The sequence below is a fragment of the Ailuropoda melanoleuca genome, chromosome 12 (genome assembly GCF_002007445.2).
Source record: "Ailuropoda melanoleuca isolate Jingjing chromosome 12, ASM200744v2, whole genome shotgun sequence".
Taxonomy (NCBI): domain Eukaryota; kingdom Metazoa; phylum Chordata; class Mammalia; order Carnivora; family Ursidae; genus Ailuropoda; species Ailuropoda melanoleuca.
Window position 1 is genome coordinate 32090655 of NC_048229.1, and position 16346 is coordinate 32107000.

The 16346-nt window shown below is 47.8% G+C and overlaps 1 long non-coding RNA gene across 3 annotated transcripts in view; it reads right to left on the reverse strand.

Annotated features, from left to right (window-relative positions):
* Positions 1-4618: 4618 nt before the first annotated feature.
* LOC105239248 overlaps positions 4619-16346 on the reverse strand; it is a 19854-nt gene continuing 8126 nt past the window's right edge. The window contains exons 3-6 of one of the 3 annotated variants that reach the window (XR_004629064.1): positions 15657-15869; positions 5381-5530; positions 5096-5152; positions 4634-4666 (exon numbers count right to left, since the gene is read on the reverse strand). This is a non-coding gene — a long non-coding RNA (uncharacterized LOC105239248). Of the gene's footprint in view, positions 4667-5095; positions 5153-5380; positions 5531-5775; positions 6726-15656; positions 15870-16346 lie in introns of those variants that run through there. The other 2 variants (XR_858064.3, XR_004629065.1) reach the window with 2 other exon arrangements.

Genomic DNA, 16346 nt, shown 5'->3' on the forward strand with positions numbered 1-16346 from the left:
AAAAAAAAAAGCCAGGCCACAAGCCCTTGATGTTTTTTAGGATTTTGGACCGAAGTTGCATATTGCCTTAAATTATGGGTTCTTTTTCCTTTCTTTCTTTCTTTTTTTTTTTTTTAAAGATTTTATTTATTTATTTGACAGAGATAGAGACAGCCAGAGAGAGAGAACACAAGCAGGGGGAGTGGGAGAGGAAGAAGCAGGCTCCCAGCGAAGGAGCCTGATGTGGGGCTCCATCCCAGAACGCCGGGATCATGCCCTGAGCCAAAGGCAGATGCTTAACCGCTGTGCCACCCAGGCGCCCCTCTTTTTCCTTTCTTTCTTTTTTTTTCCTTAAGATTTTATTTATGTATTTGAGAGAGTGAGCACAAGTCAAGGGGAGAGGCAGAGGGAAAAGCAGACTCCCGGCTGCGCAGGCAGAGTGACCAGGGGCTCCTTCCCAGGACCTTGAGATCGCGACCTGAGCCCAAGGCAGTCGCTTAAGCCACTGAGCCCCCCAGATGCCCCCAAATCATGGATTCTTAACGTTTTCTATGCCTTACACCCTTGGTGAAGTTATGAACTTCTCAGAATTTTTTTTTTGCAGCTTTTTATTTTGATGTAATTTCCAACTTAAACTGGAAGTGGCGAGGAGAGTCAAAGCAACTCCGGTGTGCCCTTCGGCCGGCCTCACTCAGCGTTGTTCTTGCCCCTTTCGTATGCTCCCTTTGGTATGCTCCCACTATATGCTTGGGGGGCGAGGGCTAATCAATCAGGGTTCTCTAGAAAAACAGAACTAAGAAGATACAGACAGGGGCCTGGCTGCCTCAGTTGGTTAAGCACCGACTCTTGATTTTGGCTCAGGTCGTGACGTCAGGATCAGGGGATCAAGCCCCGCCTCTGCCTCTGTGCTCAGCGGTGAGTCTGCTGGACCATTCTCTCTCTCTCTGCTCCTCTTCTCTCTTTCTCTCAAATAAAAATAAATAAATAAATAAATAAATAAATAAATAAATAAATAAATAAATGAAATCCTTTTTAAAAAATAAAAGGCGCGCCTGGGTGGCTCAATCAGTTGAGCAGCTGACTCTTGATTCCCGCTCAGGTCATGATCCCAGGGTCATGAGCTGGAGCCCTGCAGCCTGGCTCTGCACTCAGCCGGGACTCTGCTGGAGATTCTCTCTCTCTCTCCTCTTCCCTCCGGCTTTCTCTCTCTAAAATAAATAAATCTCAAAAAAACCATTGGATAAATAAATGGGGGTGGGTCGAGGGAGGGAGAGAGAGGGAGGTAGGGAGGGATATTTGTCTTAAGAAACTGGCTCATGAGATTGTGGGCGCTGGGAAGCCTCGGGAAACTGACACAAAAGTCCACATTTCTTTTTTTTTTTTTTTTAAGATTTTTTTTTTATTTATTCGACAGAGANTTTTATTTTTATTTATTCGACAGAGATAGAGACAGCCAGCGAGAGAGAGGGAACACAAGCAGGGGGAGTGGGAGAGGAAGAAGCAGGCTCATAGCAGAGGAGCCTGATGTGGGGCTCGAGCCCAGAACGCCGGGATCACGCCCTGAGCCGAAGGCAGACACTTAACCGCTGTGCCACCCAGGCGCCCCAAAAGTCCACATTTCTATCTATGTAGCTGCACTTTTGCGCTTTGCCCCAGAATCACTTGAGAGTAAGCTGGAAACCCCGTGCCTCGTTACCACAGGGCGAGCAGGAAATGTACTACTGATACAATCCTCAGTCCTCCTTCAAATTTCACCAATTGTTCCAATAAGGTGCTCTTACCACTTGCTTTCCAAACCATGTTTTCGTAAATACATTTAAAAACACCTCTTGTTCGTTTTAGCAGCATAATAAATCCATTCTTAGCTTGAAGCCTGTTTGTTGAACCATTTCCCTGTTGGTGGAATTAGGTGGTTTCCAACACTTTTGTTCATACCACCGTGCACACCCTCACAGACACAACCTGGCACCTGCGTACAAGCATTTTTTTTAAGGGTTTTATTTATTATTTATTTGAGAGAGAGAGACAGAGAGAACGAGCAGGGGGAAGGGGCAGAGGGAGAGGGAGAAGCAGACTCCCCACAGAGCAGGGAGTCCAAAGGACTCCCTGGGATGTGACCTGAGCCGAAGGCAGGAACTTAACCGACTGAGCCACCCGAGCGTCCCATATGAGCATTTCTCGCACGTTAGTCTCCACAAGCGGAACTGGGGCGGAGTGGGTGCACATTGTGCCCAGTGTTGGTGTTTCTCCCTCCTCCTCTCCAAGCCCCAGACCCGTGCTGTCGGCCACAGCAGCCACCAGCCACACATGCCCTACTGAGTAACTGACATGTGCTGAGTACAAACTGAGAGGTGCCGGGAGTGCAACACACGCCCCAGATTTCAAACTCACTGCAAAAAAAGATTGTAAAAGATCTCAGTAATTTTTATATTGCATTACATGTTAAAATAATATTCCGGATACATGGGGTTAAGCAAAATATATTATTGATACATTATTGTTATCATTCCATAATAAAGAGCATTGTTTATAACAATATAATATAAATATATAATATCAAGATCGTTATTTGGCTATAATATATGAATATATCATTAATATCATTGATCTTAATCAAATATACAATAATTATATTACTGAGTGTGTTACTATTATTATTTCACCTGTTTCTTTTTACTTTTCTTTCTTTCTTTTTTTTTTAAAGTAAGCTCTAGGGACGGTTCAGGTGGTCGAGCAACTGCCTTCGGCTCTGGTCATGATCCCAGGGTCCTGGGATCCAGCCCTGTGTCGGGTTCCCCCATCAGTGCGGAGCCTGCTTCTCCCTCTGCCCCTCACCCCTGCTTGTGCTCTCTCCCTCTCTCTCTCAAATAAATAAAATCTTTAAAACAATAAAAATAAAATAGAGTAAGCTCTAGAACAGACGTGGGGCTTGAACTCACAACTCTGAGGTCAACAGTCACATGCTTTACTGAGTGAGCCAACCAGGCACCTCTTTTTTTTTTTTTCCCCTTGGTGGAGGGGTGGGAGGGAGAAGGAGATAATCTCCAGCAGGCTCCATGTCCAGCGTGGAACGGAGGTGGGGCTCGATCCCATGATTCTGAGATCATGACCCGAGCCGAAATGAAGAGTCGGACACTCAACTGACTGAGTGACCCAGGCGCCCCTAGGGGACTCTCTAACACACCTTAATAGGAAGGGGGAAAAGAATGAGGGGCAGAGATGACCAGTCCTTTTAATGGTAGGACTCGGGGCCGCTGCACGCTTTCTTCCTACTCCACAGCTGAGTGGCTGGAATGTAGTCACAGGACCACACCCGGTACAAGGGAGGCTGAGAAAAGCCCCTGAGAGCCAATGTCCGCACTCTGCTAACACCCCATTCTAGTGCGCAAATGGGAAAATACATTCTAGAAGACAACAGAAGTCAGTTACAAACAGCATCAGGAAGGGCAGCGTTAATTTTAAATATGGCAGTCTTATTTACTATTGCTACAATAAGAAATCCAGCAGAAGATGGGGCACCTGGCTGGCTCAGTCAGAAGCCCATGTGACTTGAGATCCAGTCCTGAGTTCGAGTCCCACCCTGAGTGTAGAGATTACTAAAAAAAAAAAAAAAAAAAATTAAATAAACTTAAAAAAAACGCAAACAGATGGGGTGTCTGGGTGGCTCAGTCGGTTAAGTGTCTGCTTTCAGCTCAGGTCATGACCCCAGGGTCCTGGGATTGAGTCCCGCATGGGGCTCCCAGCTCGGCAGGGAGTCTACCACGCCCTCTGCCTGCCGCTCCCCCTGCTTGTGCTGTCAAATAAATAAAACTCTTAAAAACAAAAACAAAAACAAAAAACCAACAATAACAAGAAATCTAGCAGAGGAAATTGTGAGAGAAAGATGGGCCGATGAATTTCTTCCCTTATTGAGTCAGACAAACTGAGAGATCCAGGAGCCGCCCACGAGGTGGGTCTCACTTCTGGTTCCAGAAACGGTTGCGCTCGAACTCCAGTTCATCACATGGAAAGCACAGAGGCTATAACCAGCCAAGGGAAAAGATGCCGGGCAGAGACCAGGAGAGCTCTATACTCAAGGGTTTCCACTTGTCCTCCACAGACACACACACACACACACACACACACACACGCAGAGAGCTCTTTCTCAGCCACGGCGTGTGACAATACAGACGGAGCGTCGCCTACCTTGACGCCCACCCAGGCTTTGAGGGCCCGTCTTTGCTGGGGCTTGGTCACATAGACCTGGTTGGTCACCACCGTGGCTGATCTCGGTCTCCAGCCCCACATCGAGCCTAGCGGATCGATGCCACGTGACCCAAAGTCCCCCACCTTACATCACACTGTTAGACTATCTGGAGTGGCCCCAGGCTCCAGGTAAACCAAGTCACTTAGCAGGCAGGACATTCATTCCAAGGGCTGCAGTTACCACCCCGGAGCTGAGGAAAAGGCCAGAACTCTCTTTGGGCAGGGGTAAATTTCCTACTACATATCAACCGATCATAATGACAGAATTTTTAGGGGTTAAAAGTTACTTACGTGGGCGCCTGGGTGGCTCAGTTGGTGAAGCGTCTGCCTTCAGCTCAGGTCATGATCCTGAGGTCCTGGGATCGAGTCCCGCATCGGGCTCCTTGCTCGGCGGGGAGCCTGCTTCTCTCTCTGCCCACTGCTCCCCGTTTGTGCTCTCTCTCTGACAAACAAATTAATAAAATATTTTTTAGGGGCGCCTGGGTGGCACAGCGGTTAAGCGTCTGCCTTCGGCTCAGGGCGTGATCCCGGCGTTATGGTCGAGCCCCACGTCAGGCTCTTCTGCTATGAGCCTGCTTCTTCCTCTCCCACTCCCCCTGCTTGTGTTCCCTCTCTCACTGGCTGTCTCTATCTCTGTGGAATAAATAAATAAAATCTTTAAAAAAAAATAAAAAATAAAATAAAATATTTTTTTAAGTTACTTACATAGGACATAACAAAAATCTGAAGTTAAGATGTCTTACAAGATTCCCTCGTTAGAAATAATATTTATAGGGACATTTTTATGATGCAGAATCGTATCTGCTTTCCTGAAATTATGGAGGAAGGACAAAATATTTCTTTTTCTGATCTTGCCAAGATTTGTTCTTACCAGTAGTTAGAAAGACCTACAGTTTCAAAGCAAAGAGCTGGGATTCTTTCAGTTTCCCTGAGAGAAAAAAAAAAATGGTAGTAGGTCTGACAACTCAGAGAGCGCAAGAAAATACATTAGAAATCTCCAGCAAAGGATTTGTACCTAGGCTGTAAAGAATTCGTACAGGGCGCCTGAGTGGCTCAGGCGGTTAGNACCCTGAGAGAAAAAAAAAAATGGTAGTAGGTCTGACAACTCAGAGAGCGCAAGAAAATACGTTAGAAATCTCCAGCAAAGGATTTGTACCTAGGCTGTAAAGAATTCGTACAGGGCGCCTGAGTGGCTCAGGCGGTTAGCGTCTGACTCTTGATTTCCGCTCAGGTCATGATCTCGTGGGCTCGTCACTCAGCGTGGAGGCTGCTTGGAATTCTCCTTCTCCTTCTCCCTCTGCCCCCCCTAAAATAAATAAATATATCTTTAAAAAATATAAATAGGGGCGCCTGGGTGGCACAGCAGTTAAGCGTCTGCCTTCGGCTCAGGGTGTTATCCCGGCGTTACGGGATCGAGCCCCACATCAGGCTCCTCCGCTGTGAGCCTGCTTCTTCCTCTCCCATTCCCCCTGCTTGTGTTCCCTCTCTCACTGGCTGTCTCTCTCTCTCTGTCAAATAAATAAATAAATTTTTTAAAAAAAATANTTTTTTAAAAAAATAAAAATAAAAATAAAAAATATAAATAAATTTGAGGACAGACAAAACTAGACTTTGGTGTCATAAGCCCGGTTAGAGGTTCCTAGGGGCACTGGGGCTGGGTGCGTCTGGGGGCTGGAAACTCGCTTTTTCTTGATCTGAATGTCAGTTCCACAGGGACGTAGACAATTCATTAAGTGGCACCTTCATGACTGCTGAACTTTCGTGTCTGCGTGTTATATGTCACTTCAAAGGGTGTTTTAACGCAGGCCCGAGAGGCTTCAAATTTACAGGATGAAAAGAAAAGCAGCAGAAAGGGACCATGCCCAGGGGGCATACAAAGCACACTTTTTTTTTAGAGTTTCTTTATTTGACAGAGAGAGAGCACAAGCAGGGGGAGCAGCGGGCAGAGAGAGAAGCAGGCTCCCTGCCGAGCAAGGAGCCCGATGCGGGGCTCGATCCTAGGACCCCGGGATCATGACCTGAGCCAAAGGCAGACGCTTCACCGACTGAGCCCCCCAGGTGCCCCGAGCCGTGTTCTTTTGTATCCACATTTCCTAGTGCCTGAGTTGGCTGGGCCAAGCATGTGGCGGGCAGCCACCACTCTGCCAGCTACCACAGGAAGCCCCAAGCCAGATAGATGTTGGCCATTTACCCTGAGGCTCCTCCGCGGTGGCCACAGGGTCCCCTGAGGAAGGATGTGGTGGGCCTTCAGCAGCAGTGGTTGGGCCCACATGATCTTCTGACCCTGGCCAGACTGACTCCCAGAACTTCCAGCCCCGGCTGAGCCGGAGAACCAGGCGGTGCCAGGAGGCCCCGGGGTGGGGGAGGCTGGGAGAAGGAAGGTGGAGGCCGCGTCGGGCAGAGGGCCTCTGGAAGGCCATAGAAAACAGCACCATCAGCAGGAGGAAGCGCACCACACACTTTGCAATCACCAAAACAGGTCACGATGAGAAATGCCAGGCCTGACAGAATACAGAACAGGAGCTTATGAGATAATCAGTGCTCTGAAATTTCTAGAAGTTTCTAACTCTAAAACAGTAGGGATGTGAAGAGTGTGAGCATCTCTGATCCTAAAGTGTCAATCCTAAGATTTTTTTTTTAGATTTTACGTAATTATTTGAGAGAGAGAGAGAAAGAGAGCACAAGCAGGGGGAGAGGCAGAGGGAGAAGCAGAATTCCCCCTGAGCAGGGAGCCCAATGGGGGGCTTGATCCCAGGACCTGAGCAGAAGGCAGATGCTTAACCAACTGAGCCACCAGGTGCCCCCTAAGATATATATTTTTTTAATTTGTCTTCACTTATTTTGATGTTAATACAACACACCCCACTCTTTGGGGCGTGCGGTCCTATACGTCTTGACAAAAACCCCGAGGTGCGTTACCACAACCACAAATGAAACCCAGAAAGTTCTCATCACCCCAGAAAATGCCCTCAGGCTGCCTCTCTGTAGTAAGCCCCTCCCCATCCGTAACCCCTGGCAACAGCTGATCTTTTCTCCATCACCAGAGTTTTGCCTTTTCCAGAATGTCCTATAAATGGAATCATACAGTATGCAGCTTTCTGAACGTGGCTTCTCTCACTTAGCATAATACATTTAAAATTCCTGTCACTGTGTGTGACAAAAGCCCCTCTTAACCGTGAGCGGTACCGTACCGTACAGATGTGGGGCAGACGGTTCTTCGTTCATTAGTCTGAAGGACATTCAGGGTGTTTCCGGCTTGGGGAGAGTACGAAAAAAGCCGCTGTCGGGGGCACTTCAGTCGGTGAGGTGCGTGACTCTCTGTCTCGGGGCTGTGAGTTCCAGCCCCACGTTGAGTGGAGAGATTACTTAAAAATAAAATCTTTAGGGGCGCCTGGGTGGCTCAGTTGGTTAAGCATCTGCCTTCAGCTCAGGTCATGATCCCAGGGTCCTGGGATGGAGTCCCCCATCGGGCTCCCTGCTCAGCGGGGAGTCTGCTTCTCTTTCTCCCTCTGCCCCTCCCCCATTGTGCACCCACTCGCTCTCTCTCTCTAATAAATAAAATCTTGAAAGAAAGAAAGAAAGAAAGAAAGAAAGAAAGAAAGAAAGAAAGAAAGAAAGAAAGAAAAAAGGAAGGAAGGATACTAAATCAAGTTTGGGGGAATGAGGGCAAATGGGTCAGGTGAGGTGGGGTGGTACCTCCTTAGATTATCCATTTTTACTGCCAACTTTAAGCCCCTCACCCCTCAAAGTGCAGTCCCCAGTCCCCAGCTCCAGCATCTTCTGAGTGTGTAAGGAATGCAGAATCTCAGGCCCTGCCCTCCTGAATTATAACTGTATGTGTTTCAAGATTGATGTATTTATTTGAGAGAGAGAGACAGAGAGTGAGAGTGTAGGGGAGGGGCAGAGGGAGAGAATCTCAAACAGACTCTGCACTGAGCGGGGAGCCTGACGCGGGGCTCGATCTCACGACCCTGAGATCATGACCTGAGCTGAAACAAAGAGTCAGATGCTCAACCGACTGAGCCACCCAGGTGCTCCTAGAACCTGTATTTTTTTTTAAAGATTTTATTTATTTATTCGACAGAGATAGAGACAGCCAGTGAGAGAGGGAACACAAGCAGGGGGAGTGGGAGAGGAAGAAGCAGGCTCATAGCAGAGGAGCCTGATGTGGGGCTCGATCCCACAACGCCGGGATCACACCCTGAGCCGAAGGCAGATGTTTAACCGCCGTGCCACCCAGGCGCCCCCTAGAACCTGTATTTTAACTAGAGGCCCCGGTGCTTCCTAGACAACTTAAAGGCTGAGAAGTGCTGGACCCGAGCATCCCTGGGAGAAATCGGTCAAGTTCCCTGTTCTGCCCTCACTACATAGATGCGGTCCCCCTGCGGAGATGTTTTAAGCCTTGTCCTTTTTAGGGTCTGTCTCTATTGTGTTTGGTCATGGGTACACAAGTTTTTTAAGTTTATTTATTTGTTTTTAAGTAATCACTACGCCCAACGTGGGGCTTGAACTCATTACGCCCAGCGTGGGGCTCGAACTCACAACCCCGAGATCAAGAGTCACACGTTCTTCTGACTGAGCCAGCCAGGTGCCCCATGGGTGCAAACATTTGCAATCAGCAGAAAATCTGATATGAAGGCAGAGATGTTTTCTTGGAAATAAACAATTCATGTTATTCTCTAATTTTAAACTATTTAATTTAATATGTACCCTTTCCCCCCAGGAAGAAGACCAAGTGTGAGAAAGGGGAGAGGGGGAAACATGTGAGAAGAATGAAAATAGGACAAGATGTGGAGAGGGCTTGAAGTTTTGCTTCCATTTCCCCAAAAGCAGAGAAAATGACTGAGACGATGATTTGGGTGACGGTAGTTTATTTGGGGGTTGATCTCAGGAAGCAGGAGTGAAGAGTTAGAGAATGGAGCCCACAAGAACGGGGAGAAGCCAGTAAAGGGTGTGTTAATCATCTGGGTACCGTTGTGGGCACCTGGGGCTTGATTCTGCTGGGGACCCTGTGAGGAACCAGGCAGAACATGCGTCAGCATCTTCCCACGGAAGGATGGGCAAGCTGGGCACTGATGCCATCACTCCTATCCTGCTTTGGCTATCGTCAACTCCTCCCACTTTTTGGGCCACACCTGAAGTCCAAATAAGTTAAAGCCAGAAAAAGCTGAGCTGAGAGGCTGACCGTGGGCTGGAAGCTGTCCACGCCAGCTGTGGGTGAACCTAGGTGGGGAGAGGCATTCCCAGTGTCTACAACACCTGGATGACCCTTGAGGATTTTTTCTGACCAGACAATTGTCTCTTCTCTGGCCAGTAGTAGTAATTCACTTTCTAGCCACATTTTTTTTTTTGACAAATGGAAATCAGTTTCTCTGCTTCACCTCTAAATCAATGCTCAAAGAAAAATAATGTAAAACTATCAAGTTTAAAGACTACAGAGTTGTTACCTTTTCTGAAGCGCAAAATTGTGGGCATGCCAGGCTTGGAGGAAACTATACCCAATGAAGTGGAGCTAATAAGGCAGTGAAACAAGCGTAATAAAAATCCTCCGAGAACTAAGGGAGGATATTGAAAATTTGAAGCAAGAAGAGGAAGTTATGAGCCAGAACCTAACTGGGGACAAGGGATAGCGACACTATAATTACCGAAATAAAGAACTCAATAAGTGAGCTAAAAGCCAGGATGGATACAGCGGAAGAATAAATGAGTGCGCTGAAAATACTACCCCAAAGGGCATCCATATGGGACAGAGAGAGGGAGAACCTAAGGAAAAATGTCAGCTATGTGGATATCAATGAAAGTTCCAGGAGCCCCTGACTGGCTCATTCAGAAGGACATGTGACTCTTGATCCTGGGGTCGTGAGTTTGAGCTCCACCTTGGGTGTAGAGGTGACTTAAGCAAATAAAATTAAAAATAAATTTAAAAAAAAAAAGGGATGCCTGGGTGGTTCCGTTGGTTGAGCATCTGCCTTCGGCTCAGGTCATGATCCCAGGGTCCCATGATCGAGCCCCACATCGGGCTCCTTGCTCAGCAGGGAGTCTGCTTCTCCCTCTCCCTCTGCCCCTGCTCATGTGCTCTCTCTCTCTCTCTCTCTCTTAAATAAATAAAATCTTCAGAAAATAAAATAAAAAATAAATAAAATCTTTTAAAAAATAAAATAAAGTTCTAACTTCTATCATACAGAATCTCTCTGAAGAAAAGAGACAGAGGGACATACTACGTGAAAAAAATAGTAAGTAAGAATTTTATAATTCATATTATTATTATTATAAGTAATAACTAAGAACATCAACCAAGAACTAAAGACACAATGCTTCGTACTGAAATGTTTATTGTATGATAAGCAAGACAGATTGGGTTTGGGATTTAAAAAATAAATATTAGCCAGATTTTAAAATATCAAAGTATTTGACCAAACCATGAAAGTCTCCAGAAAAGGGGGAGAAAAGGGTTTCTTTAAAAAAGAATATAAGGTCTCAGGGTCTTAAGCGTCTGCCTTCGGCTCAGGTCATGATCCCAGAGTCCTGGGATCCAGCCCCGTATCGGGCTCCCTGCTCAGCGAGGAGCCTGCTTCTGCCTCTGTCTCTCCCCGTCCAACAGCTTGTGCTCTCTCTCCCTCCCTTTCTGTCTGAAATAAATAAATAAAATCTTAAAAAAAAAAAAGGAAATCCCCCCCCAAAAAATAATATAAGTCAGACTGGCATCGAACTTTTCCACAGCAAATCTAGATGCTAGGAAATAACGTAGTAACATCCCCCATGTGATGAAAGACTGAACAAGGATTATATAACCAGATGAATGAAGGTGATATTCAAAACCTCGGAAAATTCCCCTCCCACAGACACTCTTTGAAAGAACTGAGGACAAACAAGAAGAGGAATTAATTCAGGAGGAAGTGACAAGCTTTAGAAACAAGGTGAGAAACAAAATAAGTAGTGACCACAAAAATAAATGCTTGTCCACACAAATGTGGATAAAACTCACAATGATGTCAAAACGGGAGTTGCGAGATGGAGAGGGAAGGGGGGGGAAGGAAGGTGAAGTCATGCTTAGGTTCTTATCTTGTTTGTGGGGAGGACATACATATTGACATGCTTCAAACACTGATGAGAGGGGCGCCTGATGGTTCAGTCAGTTAAGCATCTGATTCTTGGTTTCAGCTCAGGTCATGATCTCAAGGCTGTCAGATCAAGCCCCGTGTGGGGCTCCACATTCAACAGGGAGTCTGCTTCCCCCTCTCCCTCTCCCTCTGCCCCTTCCCCTGCTCTCACATGCTCTCTCTCTAAAATAAATAAATCGAAAAAGAAACTGGTAAGAAAGAAGTAAGTATTAGTATTGCCTCTCAATAAGTTAGGGGAATTGTTAAAGGGATTATATTGGAAACTTCAAGGGACACCCGACTGGCTCAGTTGGTGGAACGTGCGACTCTTGATCTTGGGGTTATAGGTTCAAGCATCACACTGGGTGTAGAGATCACTTGTTAAAAAAAATAAAATCTTACAGGAACTTTTAACATAATAGCTGAAAACTATTCAATAGAAGTACTCAATAGAAGATGAGAGTAAAAAATTAAAACAATAAGAGAGCGTGGTAACGACACCAAAAGCAAAGGGAACAAAAGCAAAAATCAACAAGTGGGACTACATCAAACTAAAGAGCGTCCGCACAGCAAAAGAAACTGTCAACAAAATCAAACACCAACCAATGAGTGGGAGAAAAAAATTGCAAATCATATATCTGATAAGAGGTTAATATCCAAAATATATAAAGAACTCCTACAACTCAATAGGAAAACACAATGATTAAGAGATGAAGAGAGGATCTGAAGAGACATTTCTCCCGCGGATGGCCGACAGGTACATGAAAAGGTGCTCCATCGTGAACTACCAGAGAAATGCGGGTCAGAACCACAATGAGATCTCCCCTCACATGTGTTAGAATGGCTACTAACAAAACAACAAGAGATAACAAGTGTCCACCAGGATGTGGAAAAAAGGGAACCCTCATGCCATGTGGGCGGGAATGTAAATTGGTGCAGCCACTGTGGAAAACCATTATGGAATGTAAAGTCGGGGGACACCTGGGTGGCTCAGTCCGTTAAGCGTCTGCCTTCAGCTCAGGGCGTGATCCCAGAGTCCTGGGATTGAGCCCTGCATCGGGCTCCTTGCTCAGTGGGAAGCCTGCTTCTTCCTCTCCCTCTGCCCCTGCTTGTGCTCCTTCTCTTGCTGTCTCTCTTTCTCTGTCAAATAAATACAGTCTTAAAAAAAAAAAAAGTATGGACTTCCAGTGATAAAATAGTCACGTGGATTCCATGTACCGCACGGCGAGTATAATAAATAATAGTATATTGTAGGAGCACATCTCGAGAATGAACTACGTATGCGAAACCATCACCGCGATCAAGTTAACAAACATTTCCATCATGCCCAGAAGGTTCCTTGCACTTCTCTGTAATCGATCTCTCCCTCCACCCTCCGCCCTCAGAAAACCACTGATGGGCCTTCCAGCACAAGACATTAGTTCACATTTCCTAGAATGTCATACATGTGCATAGAATCGTCCAAGAGGAGGGGATTTTCCTTGTCTGGCTCTTTTGATTCCATAGGATGCCATGGACTTGCATCATGGTGCACATAAAGACCATTCTTTTTTCTGGCAAATCTGTAGCCCACTGTAGGGGGGGTAGGCAGAAGCACGGCCCCCGGTGCTCCCTGCCTGGGTAATGGACCCCCCAACAAAAGCCCTGGACGCCAAGGCTCGGGGGAGCCTCCCCGGTTGGCAATACACCATGCGTGTGTGGTCACATAGGTTGCCCAGGAAAAGCGAGCCCTGTCGCTACGACTCCGGGGGAACAGACAAGCAGAAGCTCGCGCCCAGTCTCTCCCGGATGCTGCCCTGCGCACCCATCCCCTCGGCTGACTTGAAGCTCTCTCCTTGCCCTGTGGTAAGTCAAGGACATGATGATAACAGCTCTTCTGGGTTCTGTGAGCCCCCAAACACGAGCGTGGTCTCGGGGACGAGTGACAGACGATCCCGTCTGGGTGTTTCTCAGCTTCTCTGCCTCTCAGAATTCCTGCAGCTTCCCCTCCATTTGGTTTCCATCTTTAGCTTTCTTTCCACTCCCCAAACCCAGATATCACCTGCCTCCCAGGTCTTCCCCTGCCTCAGTTTCCTTCTCTCTCTCTCTCTCTTCTCCACTTCCCTGCCAGGCGCTTCTTCCCTTCCCAGCCACCCAATGCCGCTCCATCTCTTGGTTTGGCCCTCTCCGTGGCTAATGGCACACCACCTTCTTGTCTCTTCCTCAGAATTCTCGTCCCCTCTCTTCTTAGTGAGTTCCCCTCTCTAAGTCAGCCTGGATTTCGGCATTTCCTTCTCTCCCTCCCTCTTCCCTTGGCCTCTGCCCATCACCCAGCCTCCCGTTCCTCCTCCATCCATGTCTTCCTCCACCACCACCACCACCACCCCCCCCCGGCCTCTTCCCTGCTTTGTGACACTGTCTCTCAGTGTCCTGGCCTCTCCCTGCATTCCCCCCACATCCCTGTCTCTCCTTCACCCAGCCTCTGGGGGGCTCTCCATACCCTCTGGCCTCACTCTCTTGGTGTCTCTGAGATGCTTCCAGGGAACTCAGTCCCTTCCAGCCTCATGCCCTCAGACCCGCCGTCTGTCCTTCTTCCTTCTACCTTGGCATGGTCAGCCCCTTCTCTCTGTCCACTCCATCTCTTCCTCTGTCCCTTGCCCTGCCTCTCCACCCCTCAGTCTCCAGTCTTCCTCCTGATCTTCTGTTCTCTCTGTTTCTCTCCTCCTCAGCCCTTCACCGCTTCCTTCTCTTCTCCATATCCCAGCCCTTCCTCTACTCCTCCCTTTGCGGGACCTCTGTCCCTCCACTTCTCCCCATAGTGCCATCTCTTCATCTCTTTTTTTTGAAGATTTTATTTATTTATTTGAGAGAGAGTGAGTGAGAGAGAGAGCACAAGCAGAGGGAGCAGCAGAGGCAGAGGGAGAAGCCGACTCCCTGCTGAGCAGGGAGCCTGATGCAGGGCTCCATCCCAGGACCCCGGGATCATGACCTGAGCCAAAGGCAGACACTTCACCGACTGAGCCACCCAGGTGTCCCTCCATCTCTCCATCTCTTGACATCTCTTTGCACCCCCATTTCTCATTTGCGTTTGGCCTCAGAGACTCCCCACTACCTGAGGTTCCACAGCCCCCGCTATCTCAGCGCTGGCTTAGCTCCCACCACCTTCCCACCCTAGCTGTCCCCTCTGTCATGTCCCTGCCCCTGCCCCTGCCAGACAGTTTCCCTTAAGAGCTGCCTGGATTACAGCTGCCCCTTCTCTCTTAACAAAAACCACATTTGATTCTTCTTATCACAGTGAAGCGGGGACATCAGAACATCGTCAGACAGAAAGCAGATAACAAGAGACACGCCCCTTGTTCTTTATCAAATTCAGTGCAAGCCCTTCCTAGGTGTTAATCTTCATGGCTTCTGTCTTCTGCCAACGAGTAAAGCTTTCAGTCACCCCCAGTCCCGAGCCCCAGGCGTCCTGGGCGGTGAGGACAGACAACAAAGAGATTTCTCAGGCTCTGTGCGTGGCTCTCAAAGAGAACTGGCTGACAAAGGCTAAACGCATCCCAAGACCTTTACTGTCACAGTAAGAGGAGCTGCGAAGAGCCCATGGTGTATCACTGAACCATTGCTGTTAGAGACTGACTGTCTGTGTCCCCCCCCAAAAAATTTGTATGGTAAAACCTTATCCCCCAGTGTGACAGATTTAGGAACCAGGGATTTGGGGGAGATTAGATCATGAGAGTTGAGCCCTCATGAATGCAATCAGTGCCTTTACTTTTTTTTAAGATTTATTTTTTTTTTTAAAGATTGATTTATGTATTTGAGAGAGAGTGCACACACGAGCAAGGGGAGGAGCAGAGGGAGAGGGAGAGAGTCCTCGAGCAGACTCCCCTCTGAGAGCACAGCCCCACGTGGGGCTCAATCCCACAGCCCTGAGATCATGACCCGAGCCAAAACCAAGAGACAGACCTCAACCAACTGAGCCACCCAGGTGCCCCCCACATTTTATTAAGTCATCTTCGTGCCCAACGTGGGGCCTGAACTCACAACTCCAAGATCAAGAGGCACACACTCCGCTGACTGAGCCCGCCGGGCGCCCCAGCGTCAGCACCCTTATACACGGCACCTCAGGGGGCTCTCACCCTTTCTGCCGTGGGAGGACACCATGAGACGTGGCCATCTGCAAACCAGGACGCGGGACTCTGCTGGCATCCTGATCATGGACTTCCCGCCTCCAGAGCCATGAGAGTAAATCTGTGTTGTGTTAGCTGCTCAGTCTTTGGTAATTCGCTATAGCAGCCCTAATGGACTAAGAGAGCTATGTAATAAAGATCCCCAAATATTAATGGCTTGAAACAATACCTCTGTTGTTGCTCACAGGTCTATGGGTCCTCTGGATGGGTCTTTTGGTCTTGGATGAGCTCATCCATGCATATGCCGTCAGCTGTGCTCAGGGACGCAGCTCTGTCTCTGGGAGGAGGCGGGCTATCAGCTGGGTGACTTAGGTCTCCGTGGTGCAGTCTCTCGTCCTCCAGCAGGTGAGCCTAAGCTGATTCCCATGACACAGGACACTTTCTAAGAGAAGAAACAGAAGACACAGACTCTCGAGACCTAGACTCAAGACTGTCACCATATCACTTCTAGCACATTCTACTGGTTAAGGCCAGCCCAAATTCGGGCAGGGGGACTGACTCCCCACACTGAGAGGAGGAACTACAAAGTCACAATACAAAGGGCCTAGATAGAGGGGTGGTCTGGGGGCCAATCTTTTTGTTTTACTTGTGACACTGATGGACAACTGTGATCCTATTCTTTTATATAAATCTAAGGAGAAAGCAAGCCCATGGCGCCTGAGTAGCTCAGTGGGTTAAGCATCTGCCTTCAGCTCAGGTCCTGATCCCAGGGTCCTGGGATCGAGTCCTGTGTCAAGCACCCTGCTCAGCAGAGAGCCTGCTTCTCCCTCTCTCTCTGCTGCTCCCCCTGCTTGGGCTCTCTCTCTCTCCATCAAATAAATAAAATCTTAAAATAAATAAATAAATAAATATATATATA